General features: G+C 42.9%; 1 long non-coding RNA gene across 1 annotated transcript in view; it reads right to left on the bottom strand.

Annotated features, from left to right (window-relative positions):
* LOC120927812 overlaps window positions 1-13,339 on the bottom strand; it is a 28,755-nt gene extending 15,416 nt beyond the window's left edge. The window contains exons 1-2 of the long non-coding RNA XR_005747133.1: window positions 12,705-13,339; window positions 6,064-6,137 (exon numbers count right to left, since the gene is read on the bottom strand). This is a non-coding gene — a long non-coding RNA (uncharacterized LOC120927812). The remainder of the gene's footprint in view (window positions 1-6,063; window positions 6,138-12,704) is intronic.
* Window positions 13,340-17,943: the final 4,604 nt, after the last annotated feature.

Raw genomic sequence — 17,943 nt, 5'->3', positions numbered from 1 at the left:
CGTCCGGCGCGGGAACGCGCTTAATTTAAATGCTCCATGCCCCCTACCCGGCTAATTTGAATTAGGCGGGCTTGCGCCGGGTGATTTACGCTACGCCACCGCAACTTTACAGGCAAGTTCTTTGTGAATAAAGCACTTGCCTGTAAAACTTGCGGCGGCGTAACGTAAATGAGATACGTTACGCCCGCGGAGTTTTACGCCCATGTATGAGAATCTGAGCCCAAAACTCCAGGTGTATATACTTTAAATCTTTACAGTGTCTCTAAAATATGGAAAAAAACTAAGAAAACATAAAAAATTGTCTGTATCTCCAATATTTACATGTGTACCACTGTGAACTTTTCTAATTACATGGGACAAAATAAAGTGAATATTTTAAAAACCAAGATGTCCATGTGTTTATCCTTCAAATCCTCACTGTGTCTTTAAAAGAATGAGAGAACTGTCCAAAAGTATCCGTGTGTACTCAATTTTTCCATGTGTACAACTTTAAACTTTTCTCATTTCATGTGTCCTCAGGGTGTATCAATAAGACTTCCTGAGCTCAGTGGTGTATTTAGTTTTTGTGCTGCCCTAGGCCTGACTAAACTTGTGCACCCCCCCCCCCCAATTTAAATATGACACACCCCTCCCTGTCAAGGCCACACCCCTTTATGTTTAAGTCCCACCCTAAACCCTAGACCTGCCCCACTTTTTGAGTGGGGACACTAGTTCTGAGGGCCTGGGGGGGCAATGAATTCCCTTAATTTGCATCGCGCCCCTTACATGTGCAATACAAAAAAAAATGCATGTACCCCCCTGATGGTGGCTCTGCCGGCCCATAAGACTAGCACTACACTAACAGTGTAGCACAAGTCGGCGGGGACACTTTCCGTGCTGCCCCCCTGCAAAGTGCTGCCCTAGGCCTGGGCCTTGTTGGCCTAGGCCAGGATACAGCGCTGCTTGAGCTTATTCGCTTCAATATCATCACACTTATACTTGTGACTTTAAAGCAGGGGGTAGGCAACCTTTGAGAGATGGAAATCTACCTGGACAACATTGAAGAGATCAAAGATCACTGGCATGCAGCACCCCCCCTTTTTTTTTAAAGAAATTAACTAGCAAGCCCCACAATAAAAAGTAACAGCATTAAACCCAAGAAAAATCTACTAAAACCAATGTCACAGTAAAAATATAAACTTAGTCTACCTTAAAAGTTATCTTCAGTGAGAAACTCGCCATTTACTTTTTTTCACAATTTGTTTCATGTCTGGGGAGCAATTGGTTACCCCCACAAGTCTGATGCCCACAAGTCTGTTTTCATGTCTCAACATGAAAGCAGAACATCTGGTACTGCAGGCTGACTTTCTTGGCTAATTTTAGGCCTGGCTATCTACTCTGATTTCTGGCCAGTGTAGTTTGTAGGGCAGTGTACAGAGGTCATTAGTAAGTAGGGCAGTGTACAGAGGTCATTAGTAAGTAGGGCATTGTACAGGGGTCAGTATTATGTAGAAAAGTGAACATGGGTCAGTAGAAATTAGGGCAGTAAACAGGGCTTAGTAGGATGTAGGGCAGTGCACAGGTCTAGTGAACAGGGCTCAGTAGTATGTAGAGCAGTGTACAGAGGTCAGTATCATGTAGGGCAGTGTACAGAGGTGATTATTATGTAGGGCAGTGCACAGAGGTCAGTAGTATTTAGGGCATGGTACAGAGGTCAGTAGTATGTAGGGCAGTGTACAGAGGTCAGTAGTAAATAGGATACAGGGGTCAGTATTATGTAGGAGAGTGTACAGGGGCGAGTAGTAAGTAGGGCAATGTACAGGGCTCAGTAGGATGTAGGGCAGTGTACAGGGGTCAGTAGTATGTAGAGCAGTGTATAGGGCTTAGTAGTATGTAGGGAAGTGCACAGAGGTTAGTAGTAGGTAGGGTGGTGTACAGAGGTCAGTAGTATGTAGGGCAGTGTACAGAGGTCAGTATCATGTAGGGCAGTGTACAGAGGTCAGTAATATGTAGGGTGGTGCACAGAGGTCAGTAGTATGTAGGGTAGTGTACAGAAGTCAGTAGTATGTAGGGCACTGTACAGAGGTCAGTAGGATGTAGGGCAGTGCACAGAGGTCAGTAGTGTGTAGGGCAGTGTACAGAGGTCAGTAGTGTGTAGGGCAGTGTACAGAGGTCAGTAGGATGTAGGGAAGTGTACAGAGGTCAGTAGTATGTAGAGCAGTGTACATAGGTCAGTAGGATGTAAGGCAGTGTACAGAGGTTAGTAGGATGTAAGGCAGTGTACAGAGGTCAGTAGTAAGTAAGGGAGTGTACAGAGGTCAGTAGTAAGTAAGGGAGTGTACAGAGGTCAGTAGTAAGTAAGGGAGTGTACAGAGGTCAGTAGTAGGTAGGGCAGTGTACAGAGGTCAGTAGTAGGTAGGCAGTGTACAGAGGTCAGTAGTAGGTAGGGTAGTGTACAGAGGTCAGTAATGTAGGGCGGTGCACAGAGGAAAAGTAATGAAAGAAGGTTCGGCACACATTTATTTCAGGCCTATAAAGGAACTAGTACTTTTTTGCCCAAAGTGGAAGACAAGATTGGTGCATATTGCTGCCTTCCCTCTTGAAGACGGATTTTTCCTTGTCACAGCCTGGACCTTCGAGACCAGCATCTGCAAGTATTATGTTAATGTTTGCATTGTTTTCCCATGTTCCTGGAAAAGAATCTTCATGTGTTTATATTTGGACTTGGACTAGAGTTTGTTAATAATAGAAATCATAGATTTCCACATGGAGTGTCATGTTTCACATGCTTGTGATATTCCTTTAAATGTTATTTGTATTCTGTCCCTAGTTCCTCCCCTTCCTGTAACTCAGTTTTATTCTGTATAAATAACTCCACCCTTTGTTAATTTTTCCCAGTAATGCATCTCAGCCTCATGTCTCATGGAGTGGATCACATTTTGGTCTTTTGACCTATCTGATGTTCATTGTTGTAAGATCCTCACAGTTTATGGATTAAACTTCACAAGATCTGCAAGGTGTCATCTGGATACAGTCACTGTCTGTTAATTCAGCTAAGATTTGGTTATCGATATCTCACAACTGTAAATTACAGAGATCACACTTTCAATGCTTAGATTGGAAAGTCTTCTATTTACGGATGATGGAGGCCACTGTGCTCATTGGGACATTCAATGCTGCAGAAAGGTTTCTGTACCCTTCCCCAGATCTGTGCCTCAATATAATCCTATCTTGGAGGTCTACAGACAATTCCTTGGACTTCATGTCTTGGTTTGTGCTCTGACATGCACTGTTAACTGTGGGACCTTATATGACAGGTGTGTGCCTTTTCAAATTATGACCAATCAACTGAATTTACCACAGGTGGACTCCAATAAAGTTGTAGATACATCTCAAGGATGATCAGTGGAAACGGGATGCACCTTAGCTCAATTTTCAGTGTCATTGTAAAGGCAGTTTTTAATAAATTAGCAAAAATGTGAAACACATTTCTTTCACGTTGTCATTATGGGGTATTGTTTGTAGAATTTTGAGGTAAATAATGAATTTAATCCATTTTGTAATAAGGCTGTAACATAACAAAATATGGAAAAAGTGAAGCGATGTGAATAGCGCTGTACGCACTGTCACTGTACTAATGACACTGGCCAGGAAGGAGTTAACATCTAGGACGATCAATGGGTTAAATATGTGCCTAATGTGTTTATATGTGTACTGTGTGCTGCTTTAACTTGGGATCTATTTGTTTTCATTCCCTGCTTAGCAGGGAATGAAAAAAGCAACAAGATCCTCTGTCACTTAACCCCCCTGGCGGTATTCCTGAGTCTGACTCGGGGTGAGATTTTTGTGCTAGGATCGGTAACCCCGAGTCAGACTCGGGCTCGCCTCGCTGGATCCACAGGCAGTGTTTACTTACCTTGTCCCTGGATCCAGCGATGCCACCGCGCTGTGTGAGTGAGCGGGACCTCGCTCGATTCACACAGTGTCCTCCTGTGCCGCCGATCTCCGTTCCCTGCGACGTTACGATGCACGGGAGCGGAGAACGGCGCCAAATTCAAAAACGTAAACAAACACATTACATACAGTATACTGTAATCTTATAGATTACAGTACTGTATGCAAAAAATACACACACCCCTTGTCCCTAGTGGTCTGCCCAGTGCCCTACATGTACTTTTATATAATAAAAACTGTTCTTTCTGCCTGCAAACTGTAGATTGTCCATAGCAACCAAAAGTGTCCCTTTATGTCAAAAATGGTTTTAGAGCAGCTAGAAAACAGCGATAATAAATTATAATCACTTGCAGAATTGTGCGATAGCGATTTGTGGGGAAATTCATCATAAAAAAATAAAAGTAATGACAGCGAAAATTTCAGTGATTTTGAGTTGATTACATTATTGAATAATTTTTATTATAATTATATTATTATGTGTTATAATTATTTATAATTATTTATTACATTATAATTTATAATTTTGTTTTTAAAAAAAATTCATACCCGGGATGCCTACAAGACTCTTGTTTGGTCAGATTTAAGTGAGTTATTCCTAAAAATTACAGGCCTACAGTATAAAACGCCAAATTTCCTTGCAAATAATGGTACCGCTTTCAGCACCTTTTTTCTGAAAGAATCATACTGCCAGGGAGTTTAACACCCAATGGGAGTCCATTGATTTGAATAGAAGTTGCATCAGAAGTCGGATCACCATCCCGGGGCATGATGGGAAGATGACGTCATAATGGGCAGGGGTCACCGGTTGACATCACTCTGTGACCCCGCCCCATGCCTATATAAGTCATTGCGCACCGCGCACACGGCATTACAGCGGGAGAGAACCTCGAGTCAACATTGGATCAAGAGCAGAGGGAAGAAGATGACGGAGAAGACCGAAGAGCAAGCCCCCCGCCCTCAGACCCCAACAACCAACGGCCAGGGTTGTTGGGAAGAGGCCCTTGTCTGTATCAACATGGGGACAAGGTGCTTTAGGGTGGGAGGCGCAGGGCCCCCCCCGCCCCAAAGCACCAACCCCCCCATGTTGAGGGCATGTGGCTTGGTATGGCCCCCCTTTCCTGACCTGCCAGGCTGCGTGCTCGGATATGGGTCTGGTATGGATCTTGGGGGGACCCCCACACCATTTTTTTTGGTGTGGGGCTTCCCCTTAAGATCCATACCAGACCGAAGGTTCCCCCTTCAAGATTTTCAGCACACAAGTCACACCGCAGGTCGGATCCTCTTGATCCGACTTCTGGTGCGACTTCTATTCAAATCAATGGACTCCCATAGGGAACCATTGATTTTGAATAGAGACAGAGAAACGCGTCTGAAAGCCAGCGCGGCTAAACGTGCATTAAATTCAATGCAAAATCGTGTTTTTAACGCCGCTTTTTCCTGGCGTCTGTACTGGCTTTACAGCCTATTTTTTAAACGTCTGTGGGCATGAGGCCTAAGTATGAATCATGTCTGGCAAGTTTTCCTGACACCAAGAGAAAAAAAGGTGACAGAGGAAAGTCCTCCAGAACACAGCTTGTGATTGACAGCCTCAGCTCTGTTCCTGTGTGCTATGTTAAGGGAAGTGTGTCTCTTCCCTCCAATCAGCTCTCAGGGCTCGCTTCACTGAGCTCTGCAAAGTGTAACTTCAGCTCTCCACCACCTTTTTTTCTGACAGTTCAGACAAGCTAAATTGTACAACTGATATGGGAGGATTTGTTTCAGTTCTGTGTATCACCAGTCACTTCACTAGGTACAGTATATGTAAGGGTTTACAACCACTTTAATATAAGGGGTTTCTGTAAGGGATACAGGGGAAGTTAGTGTGAGTTTTAGTATTTTAATTAACGCTAGAGGTTATATAAGCATTAACTACCACTGCTGCCTCCTGGGCACCTGAGATCCCGAGAGAATGTATTCCTGCAATGGGCTGAGGTGCACTTTTGCTGGATTTCAAATGCCCACATATGCCAGGAGGCAGTGGTGAGGCATACCTCATAGCAGCTAATAAAAAATTATAGCTAACAAAAAAAGTTTTTGACTGATCTGACTTGCATAAACTGAAATCTGATTGGCTCATAAGGATTAACATACCTTGCAGGTCAACATCGCTGGCTTTTTTCCCCATTGCTTTATTGAAAAGGTCTGTTTGAAGACGAAGATCCTTTCTGCGATAAAAAAAAGTTCTGTTTATAGGGCTCCACCATCCATACACAAGGCTTTGCTTTATTTTTACATCCTAGATAAAAAACCTGTTCTTTTAACAGTGTAAGTGTGATCTAAGTTCAGCATATCATATAACCAGGGTGTAGCTAAGCTATTCAGAACTGTAACGTGTCGTCTAGTTGGTTTGATAATGATTTCCCTGCTGGGATCATTTTTTCATTCTTCTTTAATGTCTTTAAATATTTAGTCAGTATTGCTTAAAGCTGAACTCCAGGCAGATCTAAAAGACACATATTAAAAGACAAGTATGAGATTTAGAAAAAATAAATAAAAATTATACTCACCTAGGTGGATGCAGCTTCAGTCCCATGCTGCATCTGTCCCCAGCTGGCTCTAACACTGAGAACTGAGCGATCAAAGACTGCTGATCATTCAATTCTCAGCATTCTGTGAGCAGAGAGTGGTGACTATCATTCTCCGGCTTTCTGCTCTACCCCTCCAGAGCTCATTGGAGAGCTAGGAGGGGCTGGGGTTGACTTAAAGCGGGAGTTCACCCATTTAAAAAAAAAAAAAAAATCTCCCCTTAGCTTCCTGCTCGTTCGGTCTAGGGGAATCGGCTATTTATATTAAAATATGTGCAGTACTTACCCGTTTTCGAGCTGCATCTTCTTCCGTCGCTTCCGGGTATGGGTCTTCGGGAGCGGGCGTTCCTTCTTGATTGACATTCTTCCGAGAGGCTTCCGACGGTCGCATCCATCGCGTCACTCGTAGCCGAAAGAAGCCGAACGTCGGTGCGGCTCTATACTGCGCCTGCGCACCGACGTTCGGCTTCTTTCGGAAAATCGTGACGCGATGGATGCGACCGTCGGAAGCCTCTCGGAAACCTGTCAATCAAGAAGGAACGCCCATTCCCGAAGCCCATACCCGGAAGCGACGGAGAGGATGCGTCTCGTAAACGGGTAAGTACTGCACATATTTTAAAATAAATAGCCGATTCCCCTAGTAATAACGAGCAGGAATCTAAGGGGGAAAAGTGCCCTCTAAGGGTGAACCCCCGCTTTAAGCCTCGTACACACAAACAGATTTTTTGATTGTGTGATCGCAGGCTGTTGGCAGAAAATCTGACAGTTTGTATGCTCCATCGGACAGTTGTTGTCGGATTTTACGTGGACAAATGTTGGCAGGCTTTATAATTTTACACAATTGTCTGGACAATTGTCTGTTGTGGGATTATCAGCCAGAGCTACAATGGAATGGTTTAGATCAAAGTATATTCATGTGTTAGAACGGCCCAGTCAAAGTCCAGACCTAAATCCAATTGAGAATCTGAGGTAAGACTTGAAAAATGCTGTTTACAGACGCTCTCCATCCAATCTGACAGAGCGTGATTTATAAAGAAAAATAGGCAAAAATTGTACTTTTTAGATGTTTAAAGCTGGTAGAGACATCACCAAAAATATTTGCAGTGAAAGGTGGTTTTACAAAGTATTGACTCAGTGTAGGGGTCCCATACATTGGTGGCCAATGTACCCCTTATACTAATGGTCAGTGGGAGAAGAAGAGTCTTGTGCTGCGTACACACGATCAGAAATTCCAACAAGAAAAGTCAGATGTGAGCTTTTGGTCGGAAATTCCGACCATGTGTATACTCCATTGGACTTTTGCTGTCGGAATTTCTTACAACAAAAGATTGAGAGCAGGTTCTCTATTTTTACGCCTATTGAACTTCATTGATCTCGGCTCATCGTACGTCACCGCGTTCTTGATGGTCGGAAGTTCCAACAAGATTTGTGTGACCGTGTGTATGCAACAAATGTTTGAGCCAACATTCCGTCAGAAAAAAATCCACGGTTTTCTTGTCGGAATTTCTGATCGTGTGTATGCGGCATTAGGTTGTTGACCAGTGTGAAAACTGCCCCCCCCCCCCTTACACACACCTAAAAAGATAATTGATATTAGTGGTTACTGGTAGTAAGAAGCTCTTTATATATCAAGGAACCATTGAACCCTAGTTGGGAAACCCTGACTTAAAAAAAATATAATAAAAAAGAGTTGCTGGGCTGGAAAAAACTAGAACAAATCACACTTGTCTGGTTACGTGATGTTTTATAAAATCTAACACTCATAAAAAGCCGTGTGTGCCCGACCATAGAAATCATTTCTTTTTATTTACTTTGTGTCAGGTAATTTAATGAAAGTTTCATGGAAGTCCTGTGGAGTTTCTAGAAATGTTTTCTTTTGACTGCCAAAAAATGACTCCTCAGTTGGGCACAAGAAAACAACAACAGGCTTATTGTTTATAAGAAAGGATGCACAGCGAAGAGACAACAACAGACTTCACTCTAAACCGTCTTGATATTATACGTAAGGAAAACTGTGTTGTAGGGCACCACTTCACATCTTGGCATTCTGAATCACAGACATAATTGCTACAATTCGAAATAGCGGCAAATCGCAGGACGCCCGTCCATTCCCTATCACTTCCAATGGCACCCCAATCATGGAGCAATTTTGCTGCAATTCATCAGGCGACAATCATGGTAAAGTCACACAAACAGAATCGCGGCATTGGAAGTGACAGGGAACGCATGGGCGTCCTCCGATTTGCCGCTATTTCACATCTTGGCGAATTTGGAACGCCAAGATGTGAACAGAGCTTTATTCCTTTGGCTGTGAACTCTAGAGTGTCATTGAACTTTGACTTCTCGTAGGGGTGTAATTAAAAAATATATTGCTATCTTGCTATATTGTTGTTGTTATATACTTACGATTCATAATAGAACTACTGGGGTTGATTTACTAGGGCGGAGAGTGCTAAATATGATGCAGCTCTGCATAGAAACCAATCAGCTTCCAAATCAACCCCACAGTCTCTTAGGGCTCGTACACACTACAAGAAAATTGGGCGAATGTTTTCATCTGAGGAATGATCATACGATTTTCTGATAGTGAGTACACAAGTTTCGACAGCCAATTTCGACTATCCGAATGCAAATTTCCTGAAGGGACAAACTTCAACATTTTTCTCATAAGGGAACAGAATGAACGATTTTCTTTTAATGTGTACCTTTGTCAGGTCACCTGTGGCCAGGTGACAAGTGCACCCCGTGGGGGTCAAGGATGCACCACAGGGTAGTGAACCCTATGGCCGACTGCTGCAATCAGAGAGGAAGCAAACCCAAGATCGCCCAGGGCGCGGAGTCTAAGACCCAGCTTTGTGTTCACCAGAGCCTCTAGTGGTGAGGATGGCCTTCGCCGCAGCTGGATCCAGGTCGCGACCCCTGGGATCCCCTAGGTCACGCTTCCCAGAGAGAGAGAGAGGGGAAGCAGCAAGCAGGACAACGGTAGTGATGGGTAAGCCGAGGTCAGGGCAACAGGCAGACTAGGGTAACTGAGGGTCAGGCAAAAGGTCAAGGGCACAGGCAAACAGGAGAAGTCAGGGACGAGCCAAAAACGGTACACAGGAAGGTAATCGTAGCACACTGCAGACAGGAACTTGAGCAAATAACACTGTTGAACAGCACTGCAGGCCTGTAGTGCAATAGTTAATATAGATTTCCTGGGATGGCCTGGGTGGGGCCATACAGGAAGGAGAGGAAAGTCAGGCCTCTAATGGACAGATGGAAACAGGTAAGCTGCCAGACTATTGCATATCCATGACAACCTTTTATTTAATTTTTTTTATACTATTTTCATACAAGAAACGAGATACGAAAGATTCGAAACAATAAACTTATTAAGAAACAATAAACAACCAAAAAAATGCCTTTGTCGTACAAGAATTTTTGTACATTATCTCCTTCCAAGGTTCCCTGCTGTAAAATGTATCTGCTAACGTTCAAGGGCATCTCATAAAATTAGAATATCATCAAAATTTTTATTGATTTCAGTAATTCAATTCAAAAAATGAAACTCATATATTTTATAAAGATGCGTTACACACAGGGTGATATATTTCAAGCATTTATTTGTTTTTATTTTGATGATTATGGCTTACAGCTAGTAAAAACTCAAATTCCGGTATCTCAGAAAAAATGTAATATTAAATATTTTTTTAATACATAAATGTTGGCTTACTGAAAAGTATGTCCATGTACAGTATAGTATGCACTCAATACTTGGTCGGGGCTCCTTTTGCATGAATTACTGTATCAATGTGGTGTGACATGGAGGCGATCAGCCTGTGGCACTGCTGAGGTGTTATGGAAGCCCCGGTTGCTTTGAAAGCGAACTACAACTCATCTGCATTGTTGGGTCTGGTGTCTCTCATCTTCCTCTTGACAATACACCACAGATTCTCTATGGGGTTTGGGTCAGACGGGTTTGCTGGCCAATCACACACACTTTTTCTGCACCTGATCAGCACAGGTCACTACAAGGGTAGGGTGGGTGCCATTTACACTACAGAGCAGCCTTGAAGTTCAGTGTGTAAAAATGCAACATGTCGGTCGCTGCAACTTTTATTTTCATATCCACATTCAAATGCATATTTTTTTTTTTGGGTGTTTACCCCTTAATCACAGATAAATAAATATAAGAAGGCACAGAGGAAACATAATAAATATCACAAGTATATATCACTAGGAATACACATATATTAATACATTCTTTATAGTCACAAACGCCTTTTTGCGTTCTCCCTATCCCCACCATATAGTAAAGGAAGGTAGTATCGAACTGCCTTTTAGGTATCAAGACATGTTAAATGTTATATGTAAAGAAAAATTTAATAAAGAAGAGATTAAACAAAAAAAATGCATATTTGATGGTTGCTCATTCATATGCAAATCCTACAGGAAAACACTGTCCCTGCCCCTTCTGCACCCCTCTCATCCCTTTCCCCGACCCTGGTTGTCACCAAGGCTAAACTTTAAACAGGTCTTCCTTTGTTTATCTCTATTAAACGGTTCCCAGATTGCAAGGCTAACTTGCCACACATTTGTGGCAGTGTTAAAGTATAACTAAAGGCAAAACTTATTTTTTTTGTTTTGTATAAAGTGGAGAGGGATTAGAACACTTCTCAGTTTTTATTGCTGTCTGTGTTTCCGTTAGGGAGATTCACCCTCTCTATTTGTTCTGTTTACTATTATCATTGAAAGTGAAAGTAAAAGAAAATCCCAAATTTTGGGTTGTCCCCAGTAATAGAGGACAAATCTTCCAATGGGGACACTAGTTCTGGTGATCTGGGGGTTCCCAAGGAATTCCCTTAATTTGCAGGGATTGCAAAAACAAATAAAACATTTTGACAGAGGTTACAACCCTCCCTTGCTCTATCCACAATGGAAAAAAAAAAGTCTTGCCTATAGTTCTTCTTTAAATTGTAATGCCGCGTACACACGGTCGGAATTTCCGACAACAAATGTTCGATGGGAGCTTGTTGTCGGAAATTCCGACCTTGTGTAGGCTCCATCAGACATTTGCTGTCGAAATTTCCGACAACAAAAATTTGAGAGCTGGTTCTCAAATTTTACGACAACAGTAGTTGTTGTCGGAAATTCCGATTGTGTGTAGCCAATTCCAACGCACAAAATTCTACGCATGCTCTGAATCAAGTAAACGCTCTGTCTGGTAAAACTAGTGTTCGTAATGGAGATAGCACATTCGTCACGCTGTAACGGACTGAAAAGCACAAGGCTGAAAAGCGTGAATCGCCTCTCACCGAACTTCTACTAACGTGACTGGTATTGAACTTCCCCTAAATAGTACCGTCGTACGTCTTGTACATCACCGCGTTCTTAGCGTTTGGAATTTCCGACAACATTTGTGCGACCGTGTGTATGCAAGACAAGTTTGAGCCAACATCCGTTGGAAAAAAATGTGTTTTGGAATTTTCGATCGTCTGTACGCGGCATAAGTCTGCTAACTTGCTGCACATTTTCACTGGATAGTTGTACACTTGCAGAGCACTTGAAGCACAAATTCTAGTTGGCACTTTTCCAATTTGTAGCAACTTTGCGTAGCAAGACTCTAGCAAGAGCAAAGTTGCAGTGGTGAGTCTACAGCAAGAGCTCTGCAGGTCACAGTGACCCCTGTGGTGGGATGTCTATTGCACAACATAACTGAACCAGAACTTGCAACAGACTTGCAGAATGTTTGCAAAGAAAGTTGATCTGGAGTCATGCAATGCGGACTTGCTGCAATTGTGCAACAAACTTGTGAAGCGTGACAAGTCTAACAATAGCTTAGCAAGTCATTTTCAAACTCACAGCTCAACTGCTTGTTATCTGGGTTGTTTATGAGATTAGTAGCTTACAAAAAAAAAGAGATAAGATTGTTATAGATATCTTCTCAGCTCACAAAACGTGACACAACATTTCTAGCAAACTCAACAGGTATTTTCTGTGTTTGCTGACAAGATCAAGAAAACTAAAAGAGCCAACACATCTGACTGGCAAGCTACAATATATGACATTTCTGCTTTTAGGTTTATCTATGCTTTGCTATGTACAATATATGGCTAAATTATAACTGGCTCCCTGGGACCTAACTCACGGCCCATGTATTTCCCTGTGAGAAGAATCTCAAGGATTGAATATTTGCACAGTACAAACAATCAAGCAATAACTCACGTTCATTGTACTTTGTTGCATGCATTTACAGGACAAATGATGTATGCTCCTTTTGCTAGTTCAATACAAAAAAAAGAGAAAAAATAAATAAATAAAACTGCAAAGAGTTCAAATTGTGCTGACTCCAAAGCTTCATGTCATCGCAGCAGAGGAGGAACATGTTCGAGGAAAGAAGGGTGTGTTAGTACTGAAGGTGTTCCCAGGCTTGTCATTTGTACAGTGTGATAGGTACAGCACTGGCAGTGCTTCTTCATTCAATGTGTTCAGTCAAGTCTATAGATGAACATTCACTGCCTCCAACCAAGTAGGATTACCTCAGGCAGGATGGAGGTGGAAGCGTTCTGCATATGTTCTAGCAGTGGAATGTGCTGCTATAGCTGAATTACGTATGCTGAGGTGTAAACTGAGATTCTAAAGCAAAACAGTGTATTCTCCTCTTTTTCATCTGTACCTACTTAGTCTCTCATGCCATTTATTTGGCAGAAGCAGAAAAAACTATTCAATGTGTATGGGGATGGAGGAGCATGTAACCCATTCTGCCTTCACTGGTAATTGAGATAGGCCTAGTTCTGTCACATGGGTAGGTGGACCTCAGACTAGTGAAAGCTCCAACTAGAGTGACTCAGAGCTTACACAGGGATTTTCCCATTCCTGGCAGTTAAATAGGGCAGTAGTGGAGTTATGCCGTGTACACACCATCACTTTATGTCATGAAAAAAAACGACGTTTTGAAAAATGTCAATTAAAATGACAGTGTGTGGGAGAAAACGTAGTTTTATGTCTTGTGAAAAACGACAAAAAAAAATTTAAGCATGCTTCAATTTTTTGTGTAGTTTTTCAAAACGTCGTTTTTTGTGTCAATTAAAATGATAGTGTGTGGGCAAAACGATGTTTAAAACAACGTTTTTAAACCCGCGCATGCTCAGAAGCAAGTTATGAAGCTAGCTTCAATGGAAAAGAGTGCTGAACGTAACTGCGCTTTGCTAGAGCATTTTGAAAAACCGATGGTGTGTAGGCAATGTCGTTTTTGAAAATGAAGTTTGGTCCTTCATGATTTAAAACAACGTTTTTTTTCATCACATAAAGCGGCATAAGGGAAATGTGAGTATGTGGGTTATTTACGAAAGGCAAATCCACTTTGCACTACAAGTGCACTTGGAAGTGCAGTCGCTGTAGATCTGAGGGGAAGATCTGAAATGAGGGGAAACTCTGTTGATTTTATCATCCAATCATGTGCAAGCTAAATAGCTGTTTTTTATTTTTCTTGCATGTCCCCCTCAGAACTACAGGGACTACACAAATTCAGTGCACTTTCAAGTGCTCTTGCAGTGCACTTGTAGTGCAAGGTGGATTTGCCTTTCATAAATAACCCCCAATGTGTTGCTAAGGAGGGACATTAAAGGGGTTGTAAAGCTTCCTTTTTAAATAACAAACATGTTAAACTTACCTCCACTGTGCAGTTCGTTTTGCACAAAGTGGCCCCGATCCACGTCTTCTGGGGTTCTCTCGGCGGCTGTCTCGGCTCCTCCCTGCATCAGCTAACCCCCGTTCTGGGTATCGCTCTCCCAAGGGGGTTAGCTTACGGGCACGCTCCCATGATACAGTGATACAGTCGGTGGCCATAGCGCGTCATTGATTTAATTGACCGCAGCGGGAGCGAATGGCTGCGCTGCTATCAATCATCCAAAAAACGACCCGAGAAGAGCCGAAAAGCCCGGTTGAGAAGCCTTGCGCGTTCACGATGCGGGACTTTCGAGGGCTCAGGTAAGTAAACGGGGGGGCTGGGGGGCCGGCAAACATCAGATGTTTTTTCACCTTAATGCAAAGAATGCATTAAGGTGAAAAAACATGAACCTTTACAACCCCTTTAACCACTTCCTGCCCAGTCAATAGTAAATTGACGTCCGGGAAGTGGTTCTGAAATCCTGACTGGACGTCTGACTGACTGTGGGGGCGCGTAGTGCGGCGATCGGTGATGCGGGGTGTCAGTCTGACACCCTGGATCTCCGATCTCTGTAAAGAGCCTCCGGCGGAGGCTCTTTACCACGTGATCAGTCGTGTCCAATTACGGCTGATCACGATATAAACAGGAAGAGCCGTTGATCGGCTCTTCCTCACTCGCGTCTGAAAGACGCGAGTAGAGAAGAGCCGATCGGCAGGTTCTCCTGACAGGGGGGGGGTTCGCACTGATTTTTTATAAGCGCAGCCCCCCCTCGGATGCCCACACTGGACCACCAGGGAAGCCACCAGGGAAGGGGGCAACATGTGGATGGCCAGGTACATCCCCCATGGCCATCCACATGTAAAAAAAATTTACAATAGATTCCAATCAGTGCCCACAAATGGGCACTGACTGGCAACATGGGCACTGTCAAAAATTAGTAAATAAATAAGTGATGCCCAGCAATGCCAGTGCACTCCCCTCAGTGTCCATCAGTGCCACCCCTCAGTGTCCATCAGTGCCACCCCTCAGTGTACCTCCGGGCCACCTCTCAGTGTCCATTCATGCCCAGTGCCCACCTATTAGTGCCCATCAATGCCGCCTATGAGTGCCCATCAGTGCTGCCTATGAGTGCCTAGTGCTGCCTATGAGTGCCCATCAGTGCCGCCTATGAGTGCTCATCAGTGCCGCATTCCAGCGCCGCCTATCAGTGCCCATTAGTGCCGCCTCATTGGTGCCCATCAGTGCCACCTCATCGGTGCCCATCAGTGCCACCTCATCGGTGCCCATCAGTGCCACCTTATCGGTGCTCATCAGTGCCGCCATATCAGTGCCCATAATTGAAGAAGAAAACGTACTTATTTACAAAAAAAATTACTGAAAAAAATAAAAACGTAATTTTTTTCAGAATTTTCGGTCTTTTTTTAGTTGTTGCGCAAAAAATAAAAACCGCAGAGGTGATCAAATACCACCAAAAGAAAGCTCTATTTGTGGGAACAAAATTATGAAAAAAATGTTTAGGTACAGTGTAGCATGACCGCGCAATTGTCATTCAAAATGCGACAGCGCTGAAAGCTGAAAATTGGCTTGGGCAGGAAGGTGCGTAAGTGCCTGGTATGGGAGTGGTTAATCTTGTACCCGTAGGCATGAAGGGGTTAAAGTGGAACATAGTCAGAAAATCCAATCCTACTAGATCATTTCAGGTTGGCCCCTTTTGCAGGTATAGCTATGTAAACCATTAAAAATAATTGGGTATAAAGAAAAACAACTGCGCTAAACAAACAAAGATAATTAAATAAGTGAATAGTGAGCAGCTAGCACACAAACAAACACACAAATATCCTACATTAAAAATAATTGCCTATACTATTTAGAATCCAGTAATGTGCCTCCCCCTGCTCTGCACATGCTCGGTTGCTCTCTATCTTTAGGCACAGTGCCATATTTGTAGAGGCCAATCTGCCGATTTATGGAGGGAGCCAAAACTTCGAGTTGCCAAGAGACAGCCAAGAAACCTTAAGGATTTAGAGAAGATCTGTAAAGAAGAGTGGATAAAAATCCCTTCTGAGATGTGTGCAAACCTGGTCACTAACTACAAGAAATGTCTTACCTCCCTGCTTGCCAACAAGGATTTCTCCACCAAGTACTAAGTCAAGTTTTGCTTGGGGATCAAATACTTCTTTACTCACTGATCTGCAACTCAATTTATAACATTTGTATCATGTGTTTTTTCTGAATTTTTGTTTGATCTTCTATCTCTGTAATTTAAAATACACCTATGATTAAAATTATAGACCCTTCATTTCTTTGTAAGTGGGCAAACTTACACAATCTGCAGGAAATCAAATCATTATTTTCCCCACTGTAGATCATTCCAGATATTTGATGAAAAAGGGTCAGTTGGTTAAAGGTTTGTTTTTGTATAGTTGAAATTCAAAAAAGGAGAGTGGAGTGGGACTTTAATTGTGCCTCGGGGGAATATGAACAAAAAATATAAATACCACAATTGTAAGAAAGTAGAAAAAGTTTTATTTGCCAAACATAGGCAGAAATTTCTTAAAGTCTATTGCAGTTTAAAACAAAATACAGTTTACTATATCTTGTGTCCAGGATGTGCAGGTCCTGATGAAAGATGACAGAAGGTATGGCCTACGTGTTTCGTCAGGGCCCTAGAAATAGCACAAATAAACCATTGTATAACATTGGGTTATCAAAAAACAGTGGATAAAGCTGGCATAAGTTTAGGTAAATAATAATGAATAAATATTAGCATTTCATCTATAGCATATATCTCAATTTATATATGAGTTATCATGTTATTTCAAAAGATATATACAAACTTTTTTGGGGGAACAGATTTTATAACCCATTAGAAAAATAGATAGACATACAGTTACATATTATACCCCTATAAGTGCAGCGGTGTCTCACAAATGCAAAGTGAGGTGATGGAAAAAACAGGAAAGGGGGGGGGGGGAGAAGTGGTGGGGAAAAGATAAAAGGGAAGGGCCAGATTCAGATACATTTGCCCTGTCGCAGCGTATCAGTGATACGCTACGCCACCGTATCTTACCTGGCGGAATTTCGAATCCACAGCGATTTCGCGCCGTAAGATACGGCGCCGTAGTGTTTTTCTGGCGGCGTAATTGAAATTGGGCGGGTAGGGGGCGTGATTAATTTAAATGAAGCGCATCCCTGCGCCGCTTGAACTGTGCATGCTCCGTTTTGAAAATTTCCCGCCGTGCTTTGCGCGAAATGACGTCGCACCAACGTGATTTTTTGAATGTCGACGTGAGTTACGTCCTTTCCTATTCACGGACGACTTACGCAAAAAAAATTCCACGCGGGAACGACGGCCATACTTTAACATGGCAAGTCTAAAGATAGGCCAAGAAATAGCAGCTTTAACTATACGCCGGGAAAAGCCGACTAGCGACGATGTAAGAGAATGCGACGGTCGCGCGTACCTTCGTGAATTGCCGTAAAAAGCTAATTAGCATATCCAACGCGGAAAACTACGCAAACTCCACCCAGCGGGCACCGAAGTATTACACCTACGATCCGAAGGCGTACGAAGCCGTACGCCTGTCGGATCGAATCCAAAAGCCGTCGGATCTTGATTTGAGGATTCAAACTAAAGATACGACGCGGCAAATTTGAAAATACGCCAGAGTATCAATAGATACTCCGGCGTATTTCTTCTGTGAATCTGGCCCGAAGTGTTTGCGGGGGGGGGGAGAAGGAAAGGGAGGGGGAAGGAAAAGGAAGAGAGAAGGGGTGGGAAAAGGGAAAAGAAAG

The sequence above is a fragment of the Rana temporaria genome, chromosome 1 (assembly GCF_905171775.1).
Source record: "Rana temporaria chromosome 1, aRanTem1.1, whole genome shotgun sequence".
NCBI classification, from domain to species: domain Eukaryota; kingdom Metazoa; phylum Chordata; class Amphibia; order Anura; family Ranidae; genus Rana; species Rana temporaria.
Note: the sequence above shows the minus strand (reverse complement) of the source record. Positions and strands in the feature narration are given on the sequence as shown.